We start from the raw sequence: 25770 nt of genomic DNA on the forward strand, positions 1-25770 counted from the left end.
GTGTTGTGCGAATAGTCATTCATCTTAAGTAGGATGTGAAAAATGGCCAGAACTAGGATGGAACACGGATAACATTGAAGTGCTGTGCACTGTTTTTCATGGACCCATTGACTTGCATGGGTGATTTTGATCTGCAAATTGGATAAAAATCAGATATTTCTTTGTTTTTATCTGTGAATTGATGGTACACAAAAAAGCTGTGAACATACTGTAACGTGGCTGTTAGACACACAGTGGATGGAAGTTGTACTTGGAGTAATGCTTTATTAGGTATAGGATTAAAAGGGGTTAATCGGCCATGACAGGTTGATTATGAGCAGCTGATCTCCCCTCCTGGGTGAGGTTCACTTGGTAAAGTAAGACCTGTTTGTCTCACACATGGGTGTGTGTATGGAGGAAGTGCCTTTGCTAAAGGACAAAGAAGCCAGGTGGGCTAGCTAGCACTATTATATGGATTTTATACTGGACAAGGGCTGTATTTGCGTTTCCTATGATGTGTATGACTTAAATAAACCAGCTGGACCTTAAAGTGAACCTGTCAGCAGTTTTGGCCTTTCAGGCCTTATCTACAGCATCTGCGTCAGGGAGCACGTTTGCTCCAGGTACTAATACCATTCACTCTCTCCTGTAGCGATCTGCATTGCGCTTCAAGCCCCATACTTGCTTTATACAAACGGCACTACTTATCTACGGTCTACTTCTGCTATTGAACATTATGTAGCTGATGAAGGTCACTATGGACCAAAACGTTTTATTGTTCATACTACAATAAACCTTGCCTGCAATATATACTTAAGTGGAGTGTTGGGTTTTACTATCTTGCATACTTATGGTTTGGGAACCTAACCCTAGCACCTCCCTTTATTTCGTACTTGTGGTCACGCTGTCTTTTCTCAACTTTACTCATGACACATCTAGATAGATTCCTTGAGGGGTGCAGTTTCCAAAATGGGGTCACTTGTGTGGGAGTTTTTTTTTTCGGCTCTCCAAATGCGACATGACAGACCATTTCATCAAAATCTGCATTCCAAAGCAACACTCCTTCATTCCTGAGCCCTGTTGTGCACCCAGTCAGTAGTTTATCACCACATATGGGGTATCTGTGTACTCGGGAGAAATTGCACAGGAAAATTTGGGGTTCATTTTCTCCTCTTACCTTATGAAAATAAAACATTTTTTGCTTGGAAAAATGTAATTTTTTTAATAAACTTCTGTGAAGCACTAGGGGGTTCAAGGTGCTCAGCACACATCTTGATAACTTCTCTTCAGGGTTCAGTTTTCAAAATGGTATCATATGTGGTGTGAGATAGCGCTACCTGAGTGCGTTGGGGGACACTTGCTTGGCAACGAGATTAAAGCACTCAGGCACCGTTTCTAACAAAAACAGTCTGTTGTGGTTTATTTAGACTCTTAAACGGCGTCACAAACCGTTCATTATATACATCAACGGAACACCTTAACCGCCGACAGTCTGTACCAATGGCAGATACTTTTCTGTCCGTAACCCCCTTTATCTGGAGTTACCTTACAGGAGCTCCTGCTCCACACACTGACTCCTGTCAGTCCCAGGGAAGCTGCCTGGCTGGGATCACCCTCCTTGCGACCAAGGCACCTCAGATAGTTCAGACCCGCAGAAGGAACTGTAGCTTCCCCAACACAGTAGCCATCCCAGGCTCTGCAGGTACAGCATCTCTGTGCGCTATTCAGGAGGTCCAGTCCCAGGCACTTCCAACTCACAGGCCATCAGTCCATAGCCTCACCAGGTGCTTCCAGGAATCCAGTCCACTCCAGGACATTCCAACACACAAGCTATCCAGGACTTCACACTGACCATTCAGGTCCATACACTCTTAACATGTGACCCAAACCCTGGTCACATTATGTACCTGTAACCACCCCCATAGGTAGGAGGTGTGTGTGGTTAGTCAGTCCCACCCAGCTCTCCGACTAACCCTGCAAGGCTCCATTTTAACTATAGAAATACTTGTTGGACTACAGGTCCCAGAACAACAATACTACAGGCTTACAGCGCAGACTCCCACTGCAACACATACTGGCCATTTACAATCATGCCAAACAATGTTTCATTATCACCATTACAGATACACCTCCATGCGTATTCTGAGGAGCGCATACAGCGCCCTCTGGCTTTAAGATGGGTCACTGCATCACAATGGGTTATTTCCACTGTTTGGGCACATCAGGGGCACTCCAAACACGATAGGGCTTTCGCTAATTATTTCAGCAAACTTTGCATTCAAAAAGTCAAATGGCGTTCCTTCTTTTCTGAACCCTGCCATGCACCCAAGCAATAGGTTATTGGCATGCTCAGGAGAAATTGCATAACAAATTTTAGAGTCATGCTACCCTTTTGAAAATAAAAAAAAAATTGGGGTCTAAATTCAAATTTTTGTGAAAAAAAGTTTTCATTTCCACATTCTAAAAATCCCTGCGAAGCTCTTGAAGAGTTAATAAACTTCTTGAATGTGGTTTTGAGCACCTTGAGGGGTGCAGTTTTTAGAATGGTGTCCTTTTTGGGCATTTACTCCTCAAAGTGACTTCACTACTTTTGTTGAAAAAATGAGAAATCTCTGGTCAACTTTTCACCCTTATAACTTCCTAAGAAAAAATGTACTTATTTTCCAAAAATTGTGCTGATGTAAAGTAGACATGTGGGAAATGTTATGTATGAACTATTTTGTGTGACATAACGCACTGATTTAAGGGCATAAAACTTAAAAGTTTGAAAATTGTTAAATATTCAAAATTTTCACCAAGTTTTTTTTTTTCCATAAATAAACGCAAGTCATAACGAAGAAACTTTGCCACAATCATGGAGTACAATATGTCATGAAAAAACAATCTCAGAATCACCGGGATCCATTGAAGCGTTCCAGAGTTATTGCCACAAAAAGTGACAGTGGTCAGAATTGTAAAATTCTGCCTGGTCATGAAGGTGCCAACAGCCTTGGGGGTGAGGGGTTAAATAGAAACGGTTCCAGGGATGCCTCAGATCGCTCCCAAATGAGTAGCCTTATACCTATAATGGATTCTTGATCTATCTCTAAGAAACACGGATATATCACATATATGACAAAACTGACGCCTAAGGCCCCATTCACAAGTTTGTTTTTCACACACATGATCTATTCATATTTTTCGCTGAATGTACCCATAATGTCTATGGGCATTTCATTTTTTTATTCTTTGACCAATTGCAAGATAAAAACCCTAACAAGTCATCCAATTTTACCGATCAAACTTGCCAAAATTACCCAACTCATTCAAGTGAGTGGGTATGCCAGAAGACTAATAACACTCAGACACCATGTATGTGTAATCTATTGCCCATTTTTTTCTGTGTACTGGACAAGAAAAGCTTGAAAAACATTTTTTCTCTCTTTGCATATGAGAAAAATGGAGTCACAGACCATAAACGGAAGGGAATCAGATGCATCACACTGATCGAAAATGGTTGATATTATTCTCATAAGCGCAAAAATAAAAAACACGGATGTTTGAATTGCCCAAAAATTGCAAAAATGAACGTGCTGGAGTCCTCGACATACAAAAGGCTGGACACTACTTGGTACACACAGCTGTTTGTCCCAGACAAAATATATATATATATATATATATATATATATATATATATATATATATATATATATATATATATATATATATATATATATATATATATATATATATATATATAATATTATTTTAAACTAAACCAACCCTTTTTTTTCATTTTTCACATTTGGCTATAATATAAAAATTGGGTTACTCATTATAAATGCCGTCATCCTATCCAACTGTCCAGGGCATGGACCGAGCTTCCAGAAGTAATGAGTGTGCACTGAGTAATATAATGTCAGCAATTACAAAAAGTGGAGATGTTCAGATTGCTCAGACTGCACCAGGAGATTGGAAAAGCCTAGGGCTCCATTACTGAATTGTGCAATTAGGTTGTTTTATAATCATTCTCCTCATTTTTACTAATAGCTGGCATTGATTGGGTTATTATGCTTGGACCGGTGGACACAGAACTGATGATTATTCATTGTGTTCTTCACGTAAAATAGCTCGAAATTCTTCTTCCAGTTTTTTGTATGATGCCACAGGCTTGGCTTTAACGGAGATCACCATTTCTTCAGTGAACATAGAGCAAGCCCCATAGTAGACAAGTCCTCTAGACAGAAAAAAAATGAAGTAAAAATGTTTTTAAGATGTGTGTTCTTTCTTTTAAGAATGCTACCAGTATAAGGCCAGCTCTTGTGCGTCTCAGCTGCTCCTTAGTATTCCATGGTTGCTTGATGGATCGGGAGCCCTTCAAACCACCTTCTATCTCTCGCCATCCTCCGCTCCTCTTTTGATTAGCTGGCCTGGTACAACATCGTTGTTGAGGTGGGACACACAAATGACGTTGCATCAATCTAGCTAATCAAGAGATGATTCTTAGATGTTGACAGGTAGGAGATGGTTTGGTGGGCTCCCATCCGACAACCATGGAATACTGACCAGACCGCTGGACATGGGTCCTGTGAATTTATTCGCTCATCACTAGCCAGGATTTTATTTTCCTGTATTGGCTGTTGTCTCCTTAACATGGGATGCTCAGGTGTTTATCTCTGACATTTTTCGTTCTTCAGTGACCTCTCCGGAGCACTGGACAGAAAGCCATCACCTCTGATGGCTTTCTGTCCAGTGCTCCACCATCTCTTACCTTTAACTCTAACCCAGAAGTCAATTATTATTTTGATCCTGAATAGTTACCAATTCATCTAGCTAGACATGCTGGTATATTGAGTAAGAGCATTGCTACAGGCCCCAATTCTGAGTGGACACATTCTTTTAAATCTATAATCTCAATATTTGGGCGCTTTGGCTACATCTAACTATAGCAAAATCTTTAAAATAATTCAGAGGGCTCAGGAGGTGATTATTTTAACTACAATTGTTTCAGAGAATCTCCGGCATGTTCCTTGTATACAGGCATTCGTTCCAACAAAAGGTGGTCAAGTGAAGGAAAACCAGTGAACTGCCCATGTCAGTCAAACCTCCCCATACACTTTAATATGGCACTGTAATCTGACCCCTCACTGATACACTCCTTCTTGATCTGACATTGGCTGTAGAAATGTAACTGCATCTGTACTGGTAAGTGAAATGGCTAAGGCAATCATATAATTTCTATAAAGTATTGGGCAATGATACTGTTCCTACTAATAGGTCACAAGTATGGTACCAACTGGGCATCGTATGGTCGCACTGGCAACTGTGCTTTTTAACATCCATGCAGTTTCTCAGTGTTCACCAACACAAAACATATAGCCTCATGATTATATTTACAGGGAAATTTTGGTCTTCGCAAGTCATAAGGTTTTTTTTATTTATTTTTAGTGCTATGGTATAGCGTCTCCATTGGTGGAGGTCCGTTTTCTGATACCTCCATCAATCCTGTGAGCAAATAGAATGAGGTCTAGTTAGTCTTTTTTTCTCTCGACACTGGCGACTACTGTATGTCCACTGTGCAGGGATCTTTGACATAGTGTTGTAGCACCTTGCACGTTGGGTAGACAGAAGTGTCCGGTGCTTCCCAGCAGTTGGACGCTACTGACCAGGAACTGATTGAAGGCTAAGAGGAGACTTAATATATGTCTACAACTATCTGAAGGGAGGTCGCAGTGTAGAGGGATCATATAATCCTAGAATGTTAGAGTTGGAAGGGACCTCCAGGGTCACCGTGTCCAGCCTCTGTTTGAAGACTTCCATTGAAGGAGAACTCCACCTCTCGTGGCAGCCTGTTCCACTCATTGATCACCCCTTATCATGATCATCCATCATCCTTATTCTCAGTTGCACATGGAAACATGAGAAGCAATGGAATGAAACTGAAAGGGAGAAGATACAGATTAGATATTAGGAAAAACTTTGACAGTGAGGATGATCAATGACTAGAACAGGCTGCCATGAGAGGTGGTGAGTTCTTTAATCTTCAAACAAAGGCTGGACAGACATCTGTCTGAGATGTTTAAGTGACTCCTGCATTGAGCAGGGGATTGGACACGATGACCCTGGAGGTCCCTTCCAACTGTACCATTCTATGATTGTATTTCGTAGAGGTAACCACTGGTGGGAAAGTTGAGCGGATGGTCTTCTATAAGCAGTAAATATGAATATAATGAAGATATAATTGTCCCTGGATTGCCGATGACTGGATGAAATCATCGCTGTAGGTCTTTCCTTCATGTCTTATACGAGGTTTATCACCTTATACTTCACTAGACCCTTTATTGGTCACTGCTAAATATACAGGCATAAGATATCCATCATTAAAATTGCGGTGATCTGTATTTATGAATAAATCTAGAGCTGGCACTGAACTTTACGGCCATGTTGTTTCATCGTCTCCTCTCTATCCAGCTAAAAATAAAATTTGCATACCTAGCAGATTATGATCCTTGACTGAGAAAGTCATAAGCCAAGAATGTAAAACAAAATTGCATAGTACTCGGCATGTTATATTATAGGGTATAAAAGTTGTTTTATGAACTTTGTACAAATATTTCTATTTTGACGAGAGGTGGGGAGTCGGGAGCCGTATTCCCTGGTGTGGTCTGTAGTGAGGATATAAATGCGTGTGTGTTGGCCAATTAATGGGGTGAAAAGGGGCGTTGTGCATAGAGCGCCTATTCATCCTGTGTGTATTGGCCTGGTCATGGCGCTGTTGGGATCTTCATTAGACAGATTATTATTATACATGGATTTTCCTCTTCCTTGTCACACATTTAACACAAACAAGCTTCTGAGCTAAATGACCCCCTCCTTGATTGCTGGTCAACGGGAACTAAGGAAGAAGATCGCAGACTATCCCAATATTTCATTGTCCTACATCATGAGTATCAGAGACCACAAACAAATATTAAAGGACTTGTTAACATGAAACGGTGTTTCAATTCTGCAGTCTTCAGAGCTGAAATCACTCAGCATTCTATTGCTTGCCTGGTGTTTATACAGAACGTGGTGTGATTAATTTGTTTTTATGAGAACGTTACAGCACAAAAAGGTCTGGACTGTAATCTGAGGCATGAAAAAACAACTGTACTGTATTATAGAAGAACGACTAATGATGTATGTACACAGAGACGGCACCAGCAGAACAGTGAGTGCAGCTCTGGGGTATAATACAGGATGTAACTCAGGATCAGTAATGTAATGTATATACACAGTGACTGCACCAGCAGAATAGTGAGTGCAGCTCTGGGGTATAATACAGGATGTAACTCAGGATCAGTAATGTAATGTATGTACACAGTGACTGCACCAGCAGAATAGTGAGGGCAGCTCTGGAGTATAATACAGGATGTAACTCCGTATCAGTACAGGATCAGTAATGTAATGTATGTACACAGTGACTGCACCAGCCGAATAGTGAGTGCAGCTCTGGAGTATAATACAGGATGTAACTCAGGATCAGTAATGTATGTACACAGTGGCTGCACCAGCAGAATAGTGAGTGCAGCTCTGGGGTATAATACAGGATGTAACTCAGAATCAGTACAGGATATGTAATGTATGTACACAGTGACTGCACCAGCCGAATAGTGAGTGCAGCTCTGGAGTATAATACAGGATGTAACTCAGGATCAGTAATGTAATGTATGTACACAGTGACTGCACAAGCAGAATAGTGAGTGCAGCTCTGGGGTATAATACAAGATGTAACTCCGGATCAGTAATGTAATGTATGTACACAGTGACTGCACAAGCAGAATAGTGAGTGCAGCTCTGGAGTATAATACAGGATGTAACTCAGGATCAGTACAGGATATGTAATATATGTACACAGTGACTGCACCAGCAGAATAGTGAGTGCAGCTCTGGGGTATAATACAAGATGTAACTCAGGATCAGTAATGTAATGTATGTACACAGTGACTGCACAAGCAGAATAGTGAGTGCAGCTCTGGGGTATAATACAAGATGTAACTCAGGATCAGTAATGTAATGTATGTACACAGTGACTGCACCAGCAGAATAGTGAGGGCAGCTCTGGAGTATAATACTTTATGTATCTCAGGATTAGTACATGGTCAGTAATGTATTGGATGTACACAGTTACTCTTACCTGCTGAATTGTGAACTAAGCTCTGGCATATAATAAATGTAATAAATAATATTTTTAAAAACATTTGTGGAGAAGATATTGACTTCTAGAATGGCTTCAGCCCATGACACCGCTTATTCTGCTATAGTAAGTCATGGCATGGACTTTCATTACATGGTGACTTTTCTGATGAATGGTCAGACATGTAATACATGGAAGCGTCAGTTCCACCTTAGTGATATTAACCATATTAGATCCTAGTTGGGGTTGTCCCAAGCATAAGGACAGGCCCTGCATTCTTAAGTCAGCATTCATCTGTAAGCATGGCTCTCTTTCTATATAAATTACACTTTAAAGTATTAACACTTTAGTGTTCTTGAACATATTGCTGGGTTTCTTTACACTGGGGGTATAATCTCCAGTTAAGATGTTCAGGTTTTCTTTTTCACATGTCCAAGAAAGTCATCAGTCATGATTTATCCGCTTTGGAAGTCTAGCTGTTAGCCATCCTTGGATTACGTTTTTTTGGCAACGGGTTTCATAACTCGGCATAAGGATGGTCCAGGATGAGTTCAAGTAGCATTAGAAGTCTATAAAATCTTTTGAATAGGACCCAGCAAAACAAATTGGCAGATGGTGAATGGAGAGGCAACGACAAGTGAGTCAAAGCCTTTTCCCATTGGCTTCACATCAGAACCTTGACTAAGGGCTGGACGGTGCTTGACGTACCATAGGTAAGATGTCGTAACCACAGGACCTGGGATAGTTTGTGTGAGCGTGCTAAATCTATGGAGATACAGAACCGAAAGTGTTCCTCCGAGTTGTAAGGAGGGGGGTGATAGAGCAATGTAAGCATCCAGCCAAAGACTTGAGATCTAAGCCTATTCCGTCATTCATGGCCAAAGCTCTGACTGCCTCCGTAATCGGGATAGATGCTGCTCGGGGAGTTCGGGACGGAACCTGATACTAAAACTAATTTGTGCAACAAAACCTTAAAGCTTTAAAAGACATTAATTTAGCCCGAGCTTCTGTAACACGTCCCGGAGAATTTAGAGTCTTAACATTTTGATTCCAGAGGATATCTAAGGTGAAAGATGTTTGCAGGAGTTAAACATAAGCAGCAATAATGCGGTAAAAAAACCATTGGCCAATTTTATCGAGAGCCAGAGGAGTGTATAATGAGAGCCTTTCATTTAAGGGGGGAAAAAAATGTAAGACTGAAAACATAAAAAAAAATATATGCCACCCAGGTGGTGGAGATCTTCCTAATTTTTACCTGATTGTATTTCTCTCGAAATATGGCAGAGGCCTCGCAAATTTTCGACATGGGCTGCATTTTGTTGCCAATTTCCATATCCTTTTAAAAGTGCTGAAGCGTGCATTTGCTATTTTTGTTTGCAGTAGACTGAGTACACTTTTACTATTTTGTGGTCTGAAAAATTGGAAACAACCAAACAGTGTTGCTATGGTCTAAAAAATAAAATATATAAATATATATATAAATTTTAAACATCTGTGGGCAGTATTTTTAGATTGGTTGCAGTTCTTTTCCGAAGTCAGCGTTTTGTCTAAAACCAGAAGCTGCATTCATTCATGTGAGGCCTATTGTCTCCCACTGACTGTCATTTCCCTAGGTGGTTGTATTCCTCAAAGGCAGACGGTCCATTACCGCGGTCACTTATCAGTAGTGTGTCTGGATGGTGGTGGTGTGTGTTTGTGCAGAATATTATTTTTCCTGTTCAAACCACACAGTTTGAGATAAAGGTTTATGGTCTTCAAATGAATGTCCAATCTATATCCTGATATACCATATTTTTCGTACTATAAGACGCACCAGACCATAAGACGCACCCAAAATTGTCCTCATTAAAATGGGGGAAAAAAATTATTGCGTCAAATGGGTGTCTGTCTTACAATCCTGAATTCAGCTTACCCGGGGGGATTGGCAGCTCTGGTGGAGTGCTGTCAAAGGGGTTGTTTGGTGGTCCAGCGATATGACCCAGACTGGTGTGCAGGTTCGGTGGTGCGGGGGGCTTCAGCGACATTGTGTAAGCCCGGAGTCCCCACACATCCATTTTCATGCGAAGCAGTGTTCTCCGGGAAATTCCATCCCAGTGCTGCAGGTTAGGCTGTGCAGGGGGCTACGCTGACATTTTGTGTAAGCCCGATGCCACTGCACTTCTATTGCCTCGATGCTGTGGCCTCATGGAAAATGGACGTCAGAGATCTCAATTTTCGCATGCGCCTCCCCTGGTGGCCATTTTCTTGGAGGCTACAGCATCGAGGCAATAGAAGTGCAAGGCCTCTGAGCTTTCACAAAATTTTGCCGGAGCCCCCACACCGCCCAACCTGCCGCACCAGCCACACTAGGCTGGGATGGGAGCGAGATCATCGCCCTGCAGCATTGGACCACCAGAAGAATCGCCCGACTCTTGCCACCACAATAACTGTAAGTACATTCCAACTATAAGACACATCCCTGTTTTCCCCCACAATTTTTTTGGGAAAAAATTGCATTTTTTTTAGTCTGAAAAATACAGTAAGTCCTATTTTTAAGCTGTTTGGACCTTCAATTTGCCCCACTGAAGCTTCAAATTAATAAACATCTGGCTAACAGCTGCCACCCCTAGGGGTCCTACTACTCATCTACTGAAGTCAATAGAAATTAAAGGGATCTGTCAACAGGTTTGCGCTATGTTATCCGAGAGCAGCATAATATAAGGCAAGATAGCCTGATTCCAGGGGTGAACCACTCAATGGACTGCTTGGTGTAGTTTGGATAGAATCCTTGTTTTATCTGTTATAGAATGGAGCAGATCTAGGACTTCTGGGCTGTGTATAACCACGCCCACATCCCTGATTGGCAACTTCCTGCCAATCAGTTGTGGAGGGTGGGGATACACAGATTAGCTGCACTACTGTGCACATGAGACCTAATCAGGAAGTGATAATCTCTTGATGATAAAGCTTGTGATTATACTGAAACTAAAACACACAGCTTAATAAGTGACACATTGCTAAACTCAGGCTCTCTGCCCCTACATTATAGTCCTCTCGGATTAAATAGCAAAAACCTTCTGATCTATTCCTTTTAAAAATGGAATATGCAGCCGAGCTTCTGTAAGACTAAGTGCACACTGAGTTTTTTGCTGAGTTATTGGAGCAGAAACTGAGCAGAAATGCAAAATTGTTTGACTAGTTTTGAGATTTGAAGGAGAATTTGCAATGGTTCCGTTACAAATCCTAAAAAAACCATCTGTGTGGACATAACCTAATGTATGGCTACCAGGATATTCACAGTGTGCTTTGTCTATACTATGGGACTTTAGGTTTTTAATTTTTACAGCTTTTTAGTCCTTCACAGATTAAAATAAAAATTTGGGTACATGCGCACAACTTGTTTTAGATGCTGGGATACCCGCTGCATTTATAACAACGTTGTTTTTCTTGAAGCAAAATACCACATCTTAGATATCACTGAATGAAATATTCCAGTTGAAAATCTTTATTCATTATTTGATGGAATGTGTTGTGAACAATCTATATATATAATTGTCTAAGGGTCAATTCCGTCTTTCTGTCTGTCCTTCTGTCTGTCTGTCTGTCACGGATATTCATTGGTCGCGGCCTCTGTCATGGAAATCCAAGTCGCTGATTGGTCGCGGCAAAACAGCCACGACCAATCAGCGACGCGCACAGTCCGGAAGAAAATGGCCGCTCCTTCCTCCCCGCAGTCAGTGCCTGGCGCCCGCATACTCCCCTCCGGTCACCGCTCACACAGGGTTAATGTCGGCGGTAACGGACCGCGTTATGCCACGGGTAACGCACTCTGTTACCACTGCTATTAACCCTGTGTGTCCCCAACTTTTTACTATTGACGCTGCCTATGCGGCATCAATACTAAAAAATGTAATGTTAAAAATAATAAAAAAACAAAAAATCTGCTATACTCGCCCTCCGTATTCCGCCTGCGCGAGAAGGACCTGCCATGACGTCACGGTCATGTGCCCGCGACGTCATCAGAGGCCCTGCGCGAGAAGGACCTGCCATGACGTCATGTGACCGTGAAGTCATGGCAGGTCCTTCTTGCGCAGGCGCGAAGAAGCTGCGGTACCATGGGACAGGCAGGGACAGTGTCAGGAGCTCCAGGAGCAGGTGAGTATTTCATAGTCACCTGTCTGCGTTCCATCCGCTGGGCGCCGCTCCGTCTTCCCGTCCTCTTGCAGTGACTGTGCAGGTCAGAGGGCGCGATGACGTATTAGTGTGCGCGCCGCCCTCTGCCTGAACAGTCAGTGCGGAGAGACGGGACGCTGAGGAGCAGCGACAAGAGGTGAGTATGTGATTTTTTTTTTTATTATTGCAGCAGCATTACATGTGGCACAATGCTGTATGGAGCGTCTATGGGGCCATAAAGAACTGCATGGAGCATTATATGGGGCATCTATGGGGCCATAAAGAACTGCATGGAGCATTATATGGGGCATCTATGGGGCCATAACTGCATGGGGCATTATATGGGGCATCTATGAGGCCATACCTGCATGGAGCATTATATGGGGCATCTATGGGGCCATAACTGCATGGAGCATTATACTATGTGACTGGGCAAAATACTACGTGACTGGGCAATATACTACGTGGACATGCATATTCTAGAATACCCAATACGTTAGAATCGGGCCACCATCTAGTTAATAATAAAAATGATCAGTGTATATCAAAATTAATATCCCATGGAGGTCTGGATTTGGAATGATGCTCAAAATCAAAGTGGAAAATCAAATAACAGGATGATCAAAGTTCATTGGAAATACCTCAAGACAAGTAAGGCCATGTTCACACTTTGCGGTTTTTACCGCGGAAGCGCCGTGATTTTGATGCTGCGAGTGCGCAGCAGTTTCCATAGCGTTTCCATTTACATGTAAACCCTATGGAAACCGCAAACCGCTGTGCACATGCTGTGGGAAAAGCCGTGCAGAAACGCAGCGGTTTAAAACCCGCAGCATGTCACTTCTTTGTGCAGAATCGCTGCGATTCTGCACCCATAGGAATGCATTGAACCGCTTACTTCCCGCATGGGGCTGTGCGGGTGGTACCCGGGGTGGAGGAGAGGAGACTCTCCTCCAGGCCCTGGGAACCATATTTGGGGTAAAAAAAAGAATAAAAAAAAAAAATGATGCTATACTCACCTCTCAGCGCTGCACGCGGCCGGCCGGTCAGAGTTGCTGTGCGAACAGGACCTGCGGTGACGTCGCGGTCACATGACCGTGATGACGCCGCGGTCACATGACCGTGACGTCACGAAGGTCCTTCTCGGCACAGCATCTTTGTAACCGGAGCGCCGGGTGCAGCGCCGAGGAGATCCGGACATCAGAGGGTGAGTATAACCAATTTTTATTATTTTTAACATTACTGTTGATGCTGCATATTGCTGCATATGCAGCATCAATAGTATAGGCAGAAACCCGCAGCGGAAACCGCGGAACAAACCGCGATATAATCTGCAGGGATAACCGCAGCGGTTTTGCCCTGCAGATTTATCAAATCCGCTGCGGGAGAACCCGCAGAGGGACACCGCAAAGTGTGAACATGGCCTAAATTATGCTCAGTAGTGTTTGTGGCCTTCACATGCCTGTATGACCTCCCTACAACGCCTGGGTATGGTCCTGATGAGGCGGCGGATGGTCTCCTGGGTGATCTCCTCGCAGACAAGGATTAAAGCAAAGTCCACTGAACCTGCATATTTTCTCATACCTGGTCTGAGGACACAGGGTACTTCTGTCTAGCACATAGAGGGTTTTGAGGCTCTCCAAAGAAATGTCTCCCCACACCATTACTGACCCACTGCCAAACTGGTCATGCTGGACAATTTTGCAGGCAGCATAATGGTCTCAACAGTGTCTCCAGACTCTGTTATGTTTGTCACATGTTCTCAGTGTGAACCTGCTCTCATCCATAAAGATCACAGGGCGCCAATGTTGAATGTGCCAAACACCCTGTATGGAGTTGGGCTGTAAGCACAGCACCCACCTGTGGATGTCGGGCCCTCATGGATTCTGTTTCTGACAGTTTGGGCATATACATGAATGTTAACGGCATACTGGAGGTCATTTTCAGGGATCTGGCACTGCTCCTGTTCTTCCTTGCACAAAGGTGGAGGTAGCGGTCCTGCTGTTGGGTTGTTGCCCTCCTACAGCCCCCTCCATGTCTCCTGGTGTACTGGCCTGTCTCCTGGTATCTGCTACATGCTCTGGACACTGTGCTGACTGACACAGCTACCATTCTTGCTATAGCTTTCATTGTTGTGCCATCCTGGATGAGCTGCACTACCTGAGCCACTTCTGTAGGTTGTAGACACCACATCATACTCATGTACAGTACCTCTAAGGGTGAAAGCAATGACAAAATGCAAAAGTGACCAAAACAGCCAAAAACGATGAGAACAGAGAAATGTTCTGTGGTCCTCACCTGCAGAACTGCTCCTTCAAAGGGGTTGTCTTGATAATTGCCTGTAATTTCTACCTGTTGTCTGTTCCATTTGCACATCAGCAGGAGAAATTGATTCATGATCAGTGTTGCTTCATAACTGGACAGGTTGCTTTCACAGAAGTGTGAGTGACTTGGATTTACATTGTGTTGTTTGTGTTCCCTTTAGTTTTGGCATGTGCGCCATAACAAATGATGCTTCTGCTATGGGCCCTCATTCATGGGCACGCCTACGCTACCTCAGCTGACGGCCTCTGATTTGCCAGGCACATGTATTGCAGCACAAGAAGCCGATGGGTCCCATATGTGGTTATACATTTATTTCAGATGGATGTACGTCCTTGAAAATACATCCAGTCGAAATAGTCTCTGGTGACTGTTTGCTCCCCTTCACTTCGGGGCCCTGGTGAAGCTGCATCGGCGATATGTGCGCCCCTGACTGCAATTTTATCAATACTCAACATAAAGCTTTATTAAAAGGGTTGTCCACTATTAGGACAACCCCTTCTTGACAAAAATATTTGGCCCTCATGAAATAATAAAGCCTTTATTCACCTCCTGTACCAGTGTTGTTCCCTCGGTGTTGGCATTCGCTCTGCCCGGTGCTCTCCTGCAGTGTTGTGACGCCAGCGCCCAATCAGTGTTGGCGTCACTATCTCTGCCTTCAGACAAATTGATCATGAAGATGAAGTCCAGGCTGCAGCTGATCCCAGACTTTCTCCTCATGTTCGATTTGTCCGAAGGCGGGGACAGTGATGCCAGCGCTGATTTGGCGCCGGTGTTACGTGTCACAACACCGTAGGAGAACCCAGGGAAGAGCGAGTGCCAACATTGCGGGAACAGTGCTGGCACAGGAGGCGGGTATAGCCTTTTTTAATACATGACGGCCAAACATTTTTGTCAAGGGGTTGTCCTAGTAGTGGACAACCCCTTTAATAAAACTTTATGTTGGGTGTTGACAAAGGCTTTATTATTTTATCTGGGTCAATCAAGGGGTGTGCCAAGAAGTTGTCCAAGTACTTGATAACTTCTTTAAAACACAGTAAAAAGAAAACACCAAAAGAAAACCCCAAAAACTGTCCCTAACCTGTCCATCTAATAAGTATTCATTTCCTGAAAGCGCAAAGATCCAAAAACAAGTTGTGTTTTAGAATGTGACAATAAAATAATGGTAATATGGTTTGATCAAACAAAAAAAGATTAAAGTGCAGATGATAAACATTTAAATATTCCCAAAATTACACCCATTAACCCCTTTACGACATGCGCCGTACTAGTATGGTGCCCCCCTTTGATGTGGGCTCCAGCGCTGAGCCCAGATCAAAGTCGCGACATGTCAGCTGTTTTGTACAGCTGACATGCGCGCAATAGCGGCAGGTGGAATCGCGATCCACCTGCCGCTATTAACTAGTTAAATGCCGCTGTCAAACGCTGACAGTGGCATTTTACTACCATCAGGCCGGAAATGCACGCATCGGCGACCCCCATCATGTGATCGGGGGTCAGCGATGCGTCGGCATGACAACCAGAGATCTATTGAAGACCTCTATGGTTGTTGATGCCGGTTTGCTGTGAGCGCCACCCTATGGTCGGTGCTTATAGCAAGCCTGTAATTCAGCTGCATAGAAGCGATCTAATGATCGCTCCTATGTAGATGACTCGATCCAGTTGTGCCAGCTTCTAGCCTACCCTGGAGGCTATTAAAGCATGGCAATAGTTAAAAAAAAAATATAAAAGTTTAAATCACCCCCCTTTTGGTATTTGGTATCGCCGGGTTCAGAATCGCCAGATCTTTCAATGAAAAAAAAGGATTAACCTGATCGTTAAACGGTGTAGCGAAAAAAAATTCAAAACGCCAGAATTACGTTTTTTTGGTCGCCGCGACATTGAATTAAAATGCAATAACGGGCGATCAAAGGAACGCATCTTCACAAGAGTGGTATCACTAAAAACATCAGCTCGGCAAAAATAAGCCCTCACCCGACCTGAGATCCTGAAAAATAAAGAAACTACAGGTATCGGAAAATGGCACAATTTTTTTTTCATTTTTTAGCAAAGTTTGGAATTTTTTTCACCACTTAGATAAGAAATAACCTAGACATGTTTCGTGTCTATGAACTCGTAATGTTGCGGAGAATCATAATGGCAGGTTAGTTTTAGCATTTAGTGAATCTAGCAAAAAAAGCCAAACAAAAAACAAGTGTGGGATTGCACTTTTTTGCAATTTCACCACACTTGGAATTTTTTCCCTGTTTTTTAGTACAAGACATGGTAAATCCAATGGTTTCATTCAAAAGTACAACTCATCCCACAGAAAATCAGCCCTCACATGGCCATATTGATGGAAAAATAAAATAGTTATGGCTCTGGGAAGGAGTGGAGCGAAAAATGAAAATGCAAAAACGAAAAAGGGCTGCGTCTTGAAGGGGTTAAAAGTCTCGTATTTAGCACGTATGCAACAAAGAATCAGAGAGCCTTCGGAACACTCGAAGAATAGTCATAATAAATGTAATGTTGGACAGTTTTAAAATCATAATAAAAAAAAAGTCCACCATGCTACATAGTCCAATCATTAACCCTTTTGTACATATGGACTTAACTGTACACTCACTGACAGAAGTTATGTCTCTTGTCCATGTTATGTAAATAAAAGCTTATAACCTGACGTTAAATTCACCCATTGGTTGTATAAATTATTCCTTTGAAACCCTCTGAAATGTGGTTTAGGTTAAGAAAATATATTGGCATCAATGCAGGAATATTGATCAGTTTCCTTATTTTTCTGACCATAAGACGCACTTTTTTTCCTCCAAATTTGGGAGGAAAGTGTGGGTGCGTCTTATGGTACGGATGTAGCATGTGGGGAAGGAGGCAGCAGTGAGTGGGATCGCAATGATATCCCACTTCAGGATGTCCCGGCTGTCCGGAATCAGCACTGGGGAAACCACTGTGGTCCCGATGATTAAGTGCAGTGAATATTCATTAGCTGCTTCCCGCCCACTGATCAGCTGAGCGGTGAGCCGGGAGCAGCAAATGAATACTGCACTTAAGCAGCGACACACAGTTTCCCAGCGCTGATTCCTGCAGCAGCTGGGTAGATCTGTGTGTCCGGGGGAGGAGGCAGCAGCAGCAGGGGCCAGGAGATCGCTGTATACCTGCCTGCTGGGGCTGTGCTGGACGCTGAGTGCTGTGCACAAGGAGGACCTGTGTGATGTCAGGAGTGGGCGGGCTGGAGCATCACATGGCAGCACAGAGCCCTCCCTCTTCTTGACATCATCACAGGTCCTTCAGACTCCCCACTAGAATCTGCAGGCTTCCTCTTATAACCTGTGCTGTGGAGAGGCAACAAGAGGGAGGGCTCTGTGTGTGCAGTCATGGGATGCTTTTACCTCACCACAGTGTGGCTGGCTGCCATAATTAACCCCTTAGTGACAGAGCCAATTTGGTACTTAATGACCGAGCCAATTTTTACAATTCTGACCAGTGTCACTTTATGAGGTTATAACTCTGGAACGCTTTATCGGATCCCGCTGATTCTGAGATTGTTTTTTCGTGACATGTTGTACTTCAAGTTAGTGGTAACATTTCTTCGATATTACTTGCGATTATTTATGAAAAAAATGGAAATATGGCGAAAATTTTTAAAATTTTGCAATTTTCAAACTTTGTATTTTTATGCCCTTAAATCAGAGAGATATGTCACAAAAAATAGTTAATAAATAACATTTCTCACATGTCTACTTTACATCAGCACAATTTTGGAAACAATTTTTTTTTTGTTAGGGAGTTATAAGGGTTAAAAGTTGACCAGCAATTTCTCATTTTTGCAACACCATGTTTTTTTTAGGGACCACATCACCTTTGAAGTGATTTTGAGGGGTCTATATGATAGAAAATAACCAAGTGTGACACCATTCTAAAAACTGCATCCCTCAAGCTGCTCAAAACCACATTCAAGAAGTTTATTAACCCTTTACGTTCTTCACAGGAACTAAAACAATGTGGAAGAAAAAAATGAACATTTTACTTTTTTTTGCAAACATTTTACTTCAGAACCATTTTTTTTAATTTTCACAAGTGTAAAAACAGAAATTTAACCACAAATTTTGTTGTGCATTTTTTCCTGAGTACGCCGATACCCCATATGTGGAGGTAAACCACTGTTTGGGCGCACCGCAGAGCTTGGAAGTGAAGGAGCACCGTTTGACTGTTTCAATGCAGAATTGGCTGGAATTGAGATCGGACGCCATGTCGCGTTTGGAGAGCCCCTAATGTGCCTAAACAGTGAAAACCCCCCACAAGTGACACCATTTTGGAAACTAGACCCCCCAAGGAACTTATCTAGATGTGTGGTGAGCACTTTGAACCCCCAAGTGCTTCACAGAAGTTTATAACGTAGAGCCGTGAAAATAAAAAATCGCATTTGTTTTCACAAAAATGATTTTTTCGCCCACAAATTCTTATTTTCACAAGGGTAACAGGAGAAATTAGACCACAAAAGTTGTTGTGCAATTTCTCCTGAGTACGTCGATACCCCATATGTGGAGGTAAACCACTGTTTGGGCGCACCGCAGAGCTTGGAAGTGAAGGAGCACCGTTTGACTTTTTCAATGCAGAATTGGCTGGAATTGAGATCGGATGCCATGTCGCGTTTGGAGAGTCCCTGATGTGCCTAAACAGTGGAAACCCCCCACAAGTGATACCATTTTGGAAACTAGACCCCCCAAGGAACTTATCTAGATGTGTGGTGAGCACTTTGAACCCCCAAGTGCTTCACAGAAGTTTATAACGTAGAGCCGTGAAAATAAAAAATCTCATTTTTTCTACAAAAATGATCTTTTTGCCTCCAAATTTTTATTTTACCAAGGGTAACAGGAGAAAATGGACCCCAGAAGCTGTTGTACAATTTGTCTTGAGTACGCCGACACCCCATATGTGGGGGTAAACCACTGTTTGGGCGCATGGCTGAGCTCGGAAGCAAAGGAGCGCCATTTGACTTTTCAATGCAAAATTGACTGGAATTGAGATCGGACGCCATGTCGCGTTTGGAGAGCCCCTGATGTGCCTAAACAGCAGAAACCCCCCAAAAGTGACCCCATTTTGGAAACTAGATCCCCCATGGAACTTATCTAGATGTGTAGTGAGAACTTTGAATGCCCAAGTGCATCACAGAAGTTTATAATGCAGAGTCGTGAAAATAAAAAATATATATTTTTTAACAATAAAGATTTTTTAGCCCCAAGTTTTTATTTTCACAAGGGTAACAAGAGAAATTGGACCCCAAAAGTTGTTGTCCAATTTGTCCTGAGTATGCTGGTACCCCATATGTGGGGGTAAACCACTGTTTGGGTGCACGGCAGAGCTCGGAAGGGAAGGAGTGCCATTTTGGAATGCAGACTTTGATAGAATTGTCTGCGGGCGTTATGTTGCCTTTGCAGACCCCTAATGTACCTAAACAGTAGAAACCCCCAACAAGTGACCCCATTTTGGAAAATAGACCCCCCAAGGAACTTATCTAGATATGTGGTGAGAACTTTGAATGCCCAAGTGCTTCACAGAAGTTTATAATGCAGAGTAGTGAAAATAAAAAAAAATTTTTTCCCACAAAAAAGATTTTTTTAGCCCCCAAATTTTTATTTTCACAAGGGTAACAAGAGAAATTGGACCCCAAAAGTTGTTGTCCAATTTGTCCTGAGTATGCTGGTACCCCATATGTGGGGGTAAACCACTGTTTGGGCGCACGGCAGAGCTCGGAAGGGAAGGAGTGCCATTTTGGAATGCAGACTTTGATAGAATTGTCTGCGGGCGTTATGTTGCCTTTGCAGACCCCTAATGTACCTAAACAGTAGAAACCCCCAACAAGTGACCCCATTTTGGAAAATAGACCCCCCAAGGAACTTATCTAGATATGTGGTGAGAACTTTGAATGCCCAAGTGCTTCACAGAAGTTTATAATGCAGAGTAGTGAAAATAAAAAATATTTTTTTTCCCACAAAAAAGATTTTTTTAGCCCCCAAATTTTTATTTTCACAAGGGTAACAAGAGAAATTGGACCCCAAAAGTTGTTGTCCAATTTGTCCTGAGTATGCTGGTACCCCATATGTGGGGGTAAACCACTGTTTGGGCGCACGGCAGAGCTCGGAAGGGAAGGAGTGCCATTTTGGAATGCAGACTTTGATAGAATTGTCTGCGGGCGTTATGTTGCCTTTGCAGACCCCTAATGTACCTAAACAGTAGAAACCCCCAACAAGTGACCCCATTTTGGAAAATAGACCCCCCAAGGAACTTATCTAGATATGTGGTGAGAACTTTGAATGCCCAAGTGCTTCACAGAAGTTTATAATGCAGAGTAGTGAAAATAAAAAATATTTTTTTTCCCACAAAAAAGATTTTTTTAGCCCCCAAATTTTTATTTTCACAAGGGTAACAAGAGAAATTGGACCCCAAAAGTTGTTGTCCAATTTGTCCTGAGTATGCTGGTACCCCATATGTGGGGGTAAACCACTGTTTGGGCGCACGGCAGAGCTCGGAAGGGAAGGAGCGCCATTTTGGAATGCAGACTTTGATAGAATTGTCTGCGGGCGTTATGTTGCGTTTGCAGACCACTAATGTACCTAAACAGTAGAAACCCCCAACAAGTGACCCCATTTTGGAAAATAGACCCCCCAAGGAACTTATCTAGATATGTGGTGAGAACTTTGAAAGCTCAAGTGCTTCACAGAAATTTATAATGCAGAGTAGTGAAAATAAAAAAATATATTTTTTTCCAACAAAAAAGATTTTTAGCCCCCAAGTTTTTATTTTCACAAGGGTAACAGGAGAAATTGGACCCCAAAAGTTGTTGTCCAATTTATCCCGAGTACGCTGATGCCCCATATGTGGGGGTAAACCACTGTTTGGGCGCACGGCAGAGCTCAGAAGGGAGGGAGTACCATTTGACTTTTTTAGCGCAAAATTGGCTGTCGTGTTTGGAGACCCCCTGATGTACCTAAACAGTGGAAACCCCCCAATTCTAACTCCAACCCTAACCCCAACACAGCCCTAACCCTAATCTCAACTCGATCCATAATCCTAATCACAACCCTAACGATAATCACAACCCTAACCCCAAAACAGCCCTAATCTCAACCCTAACCATAACCCTAATCAAAACCCTAAATCCAACACACCCCTAACCCTAATCCCAACCCTAACCCTAATCCCAACCCTAATCCCAAACGTAACACTAATCCCAACCCTAATCCAAACCCTAACCCTAATCCCAACTCTAACCCTAACTTTAGCCCCAACCCTAACTTTAGCCCCAACCCTAACCATAACTTTAGCCCCCGTCGTCACAAAAAAAGTTCAATGTAACCTTTTTTTTGTACGTCGCGTCCGCCATTTCCGCGGATGCGTGGCCGTAACTCTGCCCCCTCCTCCCCAGGACATAGACTGGGCAGCGGATGCGTTGAAAAACTGCATCCGCTGCCCACGTTGTGCACAATTTTCACAACGTGCGTCGGTACATCGGGCCGACGCATTGCGACCGCCCCGTACCGACGCAAGTGTGAAAGAAGCCTAAGGCTATTTTCACACTAGCGTCGTACTCGGCCCATCGCAGTGTGTCGGGCCGACGTACCGAGGCTAGCGTTGTAAGCGCCGCACAACGGGTGCAGCGGATGCTGTTTTTTCAACGCATCCGCTGCCCCATTGTGAGGTGCGGGGAGGCGGGGGCGGAGTTCCGGCCACGCATGCGCGGTCGGAAATGGCGGACACGTCGCACAAAAAAGTTACATGTAGTTTTTTTTGTGTCGACGGTCCGCCGAAGCACGACGCATCCGTCGCACGATGGATGCGACATGTGGCAATCCGTCGCAATGCGTCGCTAATGCAAGCCAATGGAGAAAAAACGCATCCTGCAAGCACTTTTGCAGGATGCGTTTTTTCTCCAACGACGCATTGCGACGGAAGCCAAAAAACGCTAGTGTGAAAGTAGCCTAACCCTAGCCCTAGCCCTAACCCTAAATTTAGCCCCAACCCTAACCCTAACTCTAACCCTAACTCTAACCCTAACCCTAACCCTAACCCTAACTCTAACCCTAACTCTAACCCTAACTCTAACCCTAACTCTAACCCTAACCCTAACTCTAACCCTAACCCTAACTCTAACCCTAACTCTAACCCTAACCCTAACTCTAACCCTAACCCTAACTCTAACCCTAACTCTAACCCTAACCCTAACTCTAACCCTAACCCTAACTCTAACCCTAACTCTAACCCTAACCCTAACTCTAACCCTAACTCTAACCCTAACCCTAATTTTAGCCCCAACTTGTCTTCTCCTGCCGGCCGGCAGATGGCAGCAGATGGCGGGCGCACTGCGCATGCGCCCGCCATGATGAAAAAGCCGGCTGGCAGGAGAAGGCAGAAGAGGACCCAGGGACCCCGGGTGAGTATGATAGGGTCCCCGAATCCCCCTATTTCTCTGTCCTCTGATGTGTGATCACATCAGAGGACAGAGAAATAACTGATCGCTTTTTTTTTTTTTTTTTTGCGGTCGCCGGTAAACTGTTAATTACCGGCGATCGCAAAGCAGGGGTCGGTGCAAACCGACCCCGATCATGTTCTTTGGGGTCTCGGCTACCCCCGGCAGCCGAGACCCCAAAGAACATCCGGGTGCCGGGCGGCGGGCGCACTGCGCGTGCGCCCGCCATTTTTTCCCGGAAAAAAGATGGCGGCGCCCATGGGGAGACACGAGGAGCACCGGGGGAGGTAGGTAAGTATTGGGGGGCTATTGGGGGCCATCGGGGACCACATTTCTCTGTCCTCCGATGTGCGATCACATCGGAGGACAGAGAAATTAAACAGCAAATCGCGTTTTGTTTTTTTTTGTTGCGACCGCCGGTAAACGGTTAATTACCGGCGATCGCAACTCGGGGGTCGGTAAAAACCCCCCGAATCATGTTCTCTGGGGTCTCGGCTACCCTCAGCAACCGAGACCCCAGAGAAAATCCGACTCTGGGGGGCGCTATTCACTTTTTCCACAGCGCCGTTAATTAACGGCGCTGTGGATTAAGTACCCTTAGCGGCCGCCGTTAAAAGGCGTATCGGCGGTCGTTAAGGGGTTAAGAGGTTAGTCTTTACAAAACACAATAAAGCACTCTGCCACTCCTTTGGTGAACTATAACTCCCAGCATGTCATAGGATCTGCAGGACATGCTGGGAATTATAGTTCTCCCATGGGATTTTAAAGCAGCACTCCAGTGTTATTTTGCAGTGCTGGAGTGGTGCTTTCAATATAAGCCCTGCGCCCCCATTCTTACACTCACCCTCCAGCATCTTCATATAGTACTTCACAGACACCACACTGGTCCCGCAGCTTCCAACATAATAACATACTATTATATGTAATAACACCACATATAATAGTATGTTATTTATGTTATTAAATATTTTACCACATTTTTTTGCTTCAAATATTTTTTTCCCTATTTTCCACCTCTAAAACCTAGGTGCGCCTTATAGTCCGGTGCGTCTTATAGTCCGAAAAATACGGTAATAGACACAGAATGGTCAGATTTTGTCAAGACAAACGTTTTGTCACCCACAGAAAGTAATGTGATATTCAAACAAATAATTAACTTAAAATACAACTATATGTTGCATAACATTGATGAATGAAGTTGTGGTGCTATTAAAGTCATATTTAATATTTTGTGTGACTTTCATGAGCTTGAAGGACTGCAACCATGCTGTTCAACAATGATTGATACAATTTATTAATTAAGTCATCAGGAATAACAAAGAATGCAGTCTTACTTGCCTCCCAGAGTTCATCTAGACTCTTAGGTTTTGTCTTCCAAGCTTCCTCTTTCAGATTTGATGCATGGCTGTTAAGTCTCTTCACTCTCACATACCCGGCTTTACATACCACTCTCCACAAGGATTAACATTACCCCTGAGAAGACAATTTGATTAGAAAATGTTAACTATGTTTATCACATTTTCTTTTTGTGTATGGCAATAGTGGAATGAGTTCTGTTGCATAGCATATATGAATGTGTATATAAATATAATATATCCACAGAATAGGCGTTAACTAACTAGATTAATGGGTGTCTGGCTATTACGTCTCCTATTGATTGACACTGCCGGAGACAGGCGAGTACTGTGTTCAGCTGTGTGCTGTCTCCTTCTGTCTCATGGAGAATGAGTGAAGGGTCATGCTAGAGCCACCTCTCCCGTGGAGAATGAGTGGAGGTGCATGATTGAGCCTCCTCTCCCGTGGAGAATGAGTGGAGGGTGTGAGGCAGTGACTCATGTCACAGGTAGGGGTCGCTGTTTCCTCTCCCCAGGTTGTGCATGAAGTCCATAGGTGTGCATGGGATTCATGGATTTCCGATCCGGGTTTTCCATGTGGCTGAAGGCCACAGGTTTGTGTGTTAAAAGCCCTGCTGTAAGAGGTATGGGTGTGAGGTACAACCTCAGTGTCAGTCTGGTGTGTGCTGGTGTGCAGAGCAGAGGCCTGCAGAGTGCTGGCTGAATGCATGGAGGCACAGGCCAGCGAAGCCAGCACCCAGGGCAGCTGAGTAGCCTGGCACCCGCAGAGTATGCAGCGATGCGAGTCATCCATGGAACTGGTCTCAGATGTGGACAGTGCTGTGCCCGGAGGTGGATGTCCTGTGCCCAAAAGAGATGGATGTGGACAGTCCTGTGCCGGGAGTGTGATGTCCTGTGCCCGAAGAAGTCGGATGTGGACAGTCCTGTGCCCGGAGGTGGATGTCCTGTGCCCGAAAGAGACGGATGTGGACTGTCCTTTGCCAGGAGGTGGATGTCCTGTGCCTAGCATGTGTATCAATTGCAAACAGGTGGATATGGTGCCCGGCTGCTATCCGGAGGATATCCTAGGCTGTGTACGGCTGTGTGAGTAAAGAGACTGTAAGAGACTGTGATACAGCGATGCAGGACACCCACGGGAACTAATCGGAGGGGGCTGGTGTGTGTAGTGTCTGCAACATATGAGGCTGTGTATATGAAGACTGTATTATGGCGTGCGGTCGCCCAAGGAAACTGGACAAGGGAAGTCTGGCGTGTTTAGGGACTGTAAATCTAAAGCCATATGATATGTATTGCTATGAACTGGTGTGAACTGAACACTGATAATATACACTGAAGTTATATGCATTTGT

General features: G+C 43.8%; 1 protein-coding gene across 2 annotated transcripts in view; it reads left to right on the top strand.

Moving 5' to 3' along the window:
* SUPT3H (SPT3 homolog, SAGA and STAGA complex component) overlaps window positions 1–25770 on the top strand; it is a 576749-nt gene that overhangs the window by 186293 nt on the left and 364686 nt on the right. The window lies entirely within an intron of this gene.

Source organism: Ranitomeya variabilis, chromosome 2, assembly GCF_051348905.1.
Source record: "Ranitomeya variabilis isolate aRanVar5 chromosome 2, aRanVar5.hap1, whole genome shotgun sequence".
Classification (NCBI taxonomy): domain Eukaryota; kingdom Metazoa; phylum Chordata; class Amphibia; order Anura; family Dendrobatidae; genus Ranitomeya; species Ranitomeya variabilis.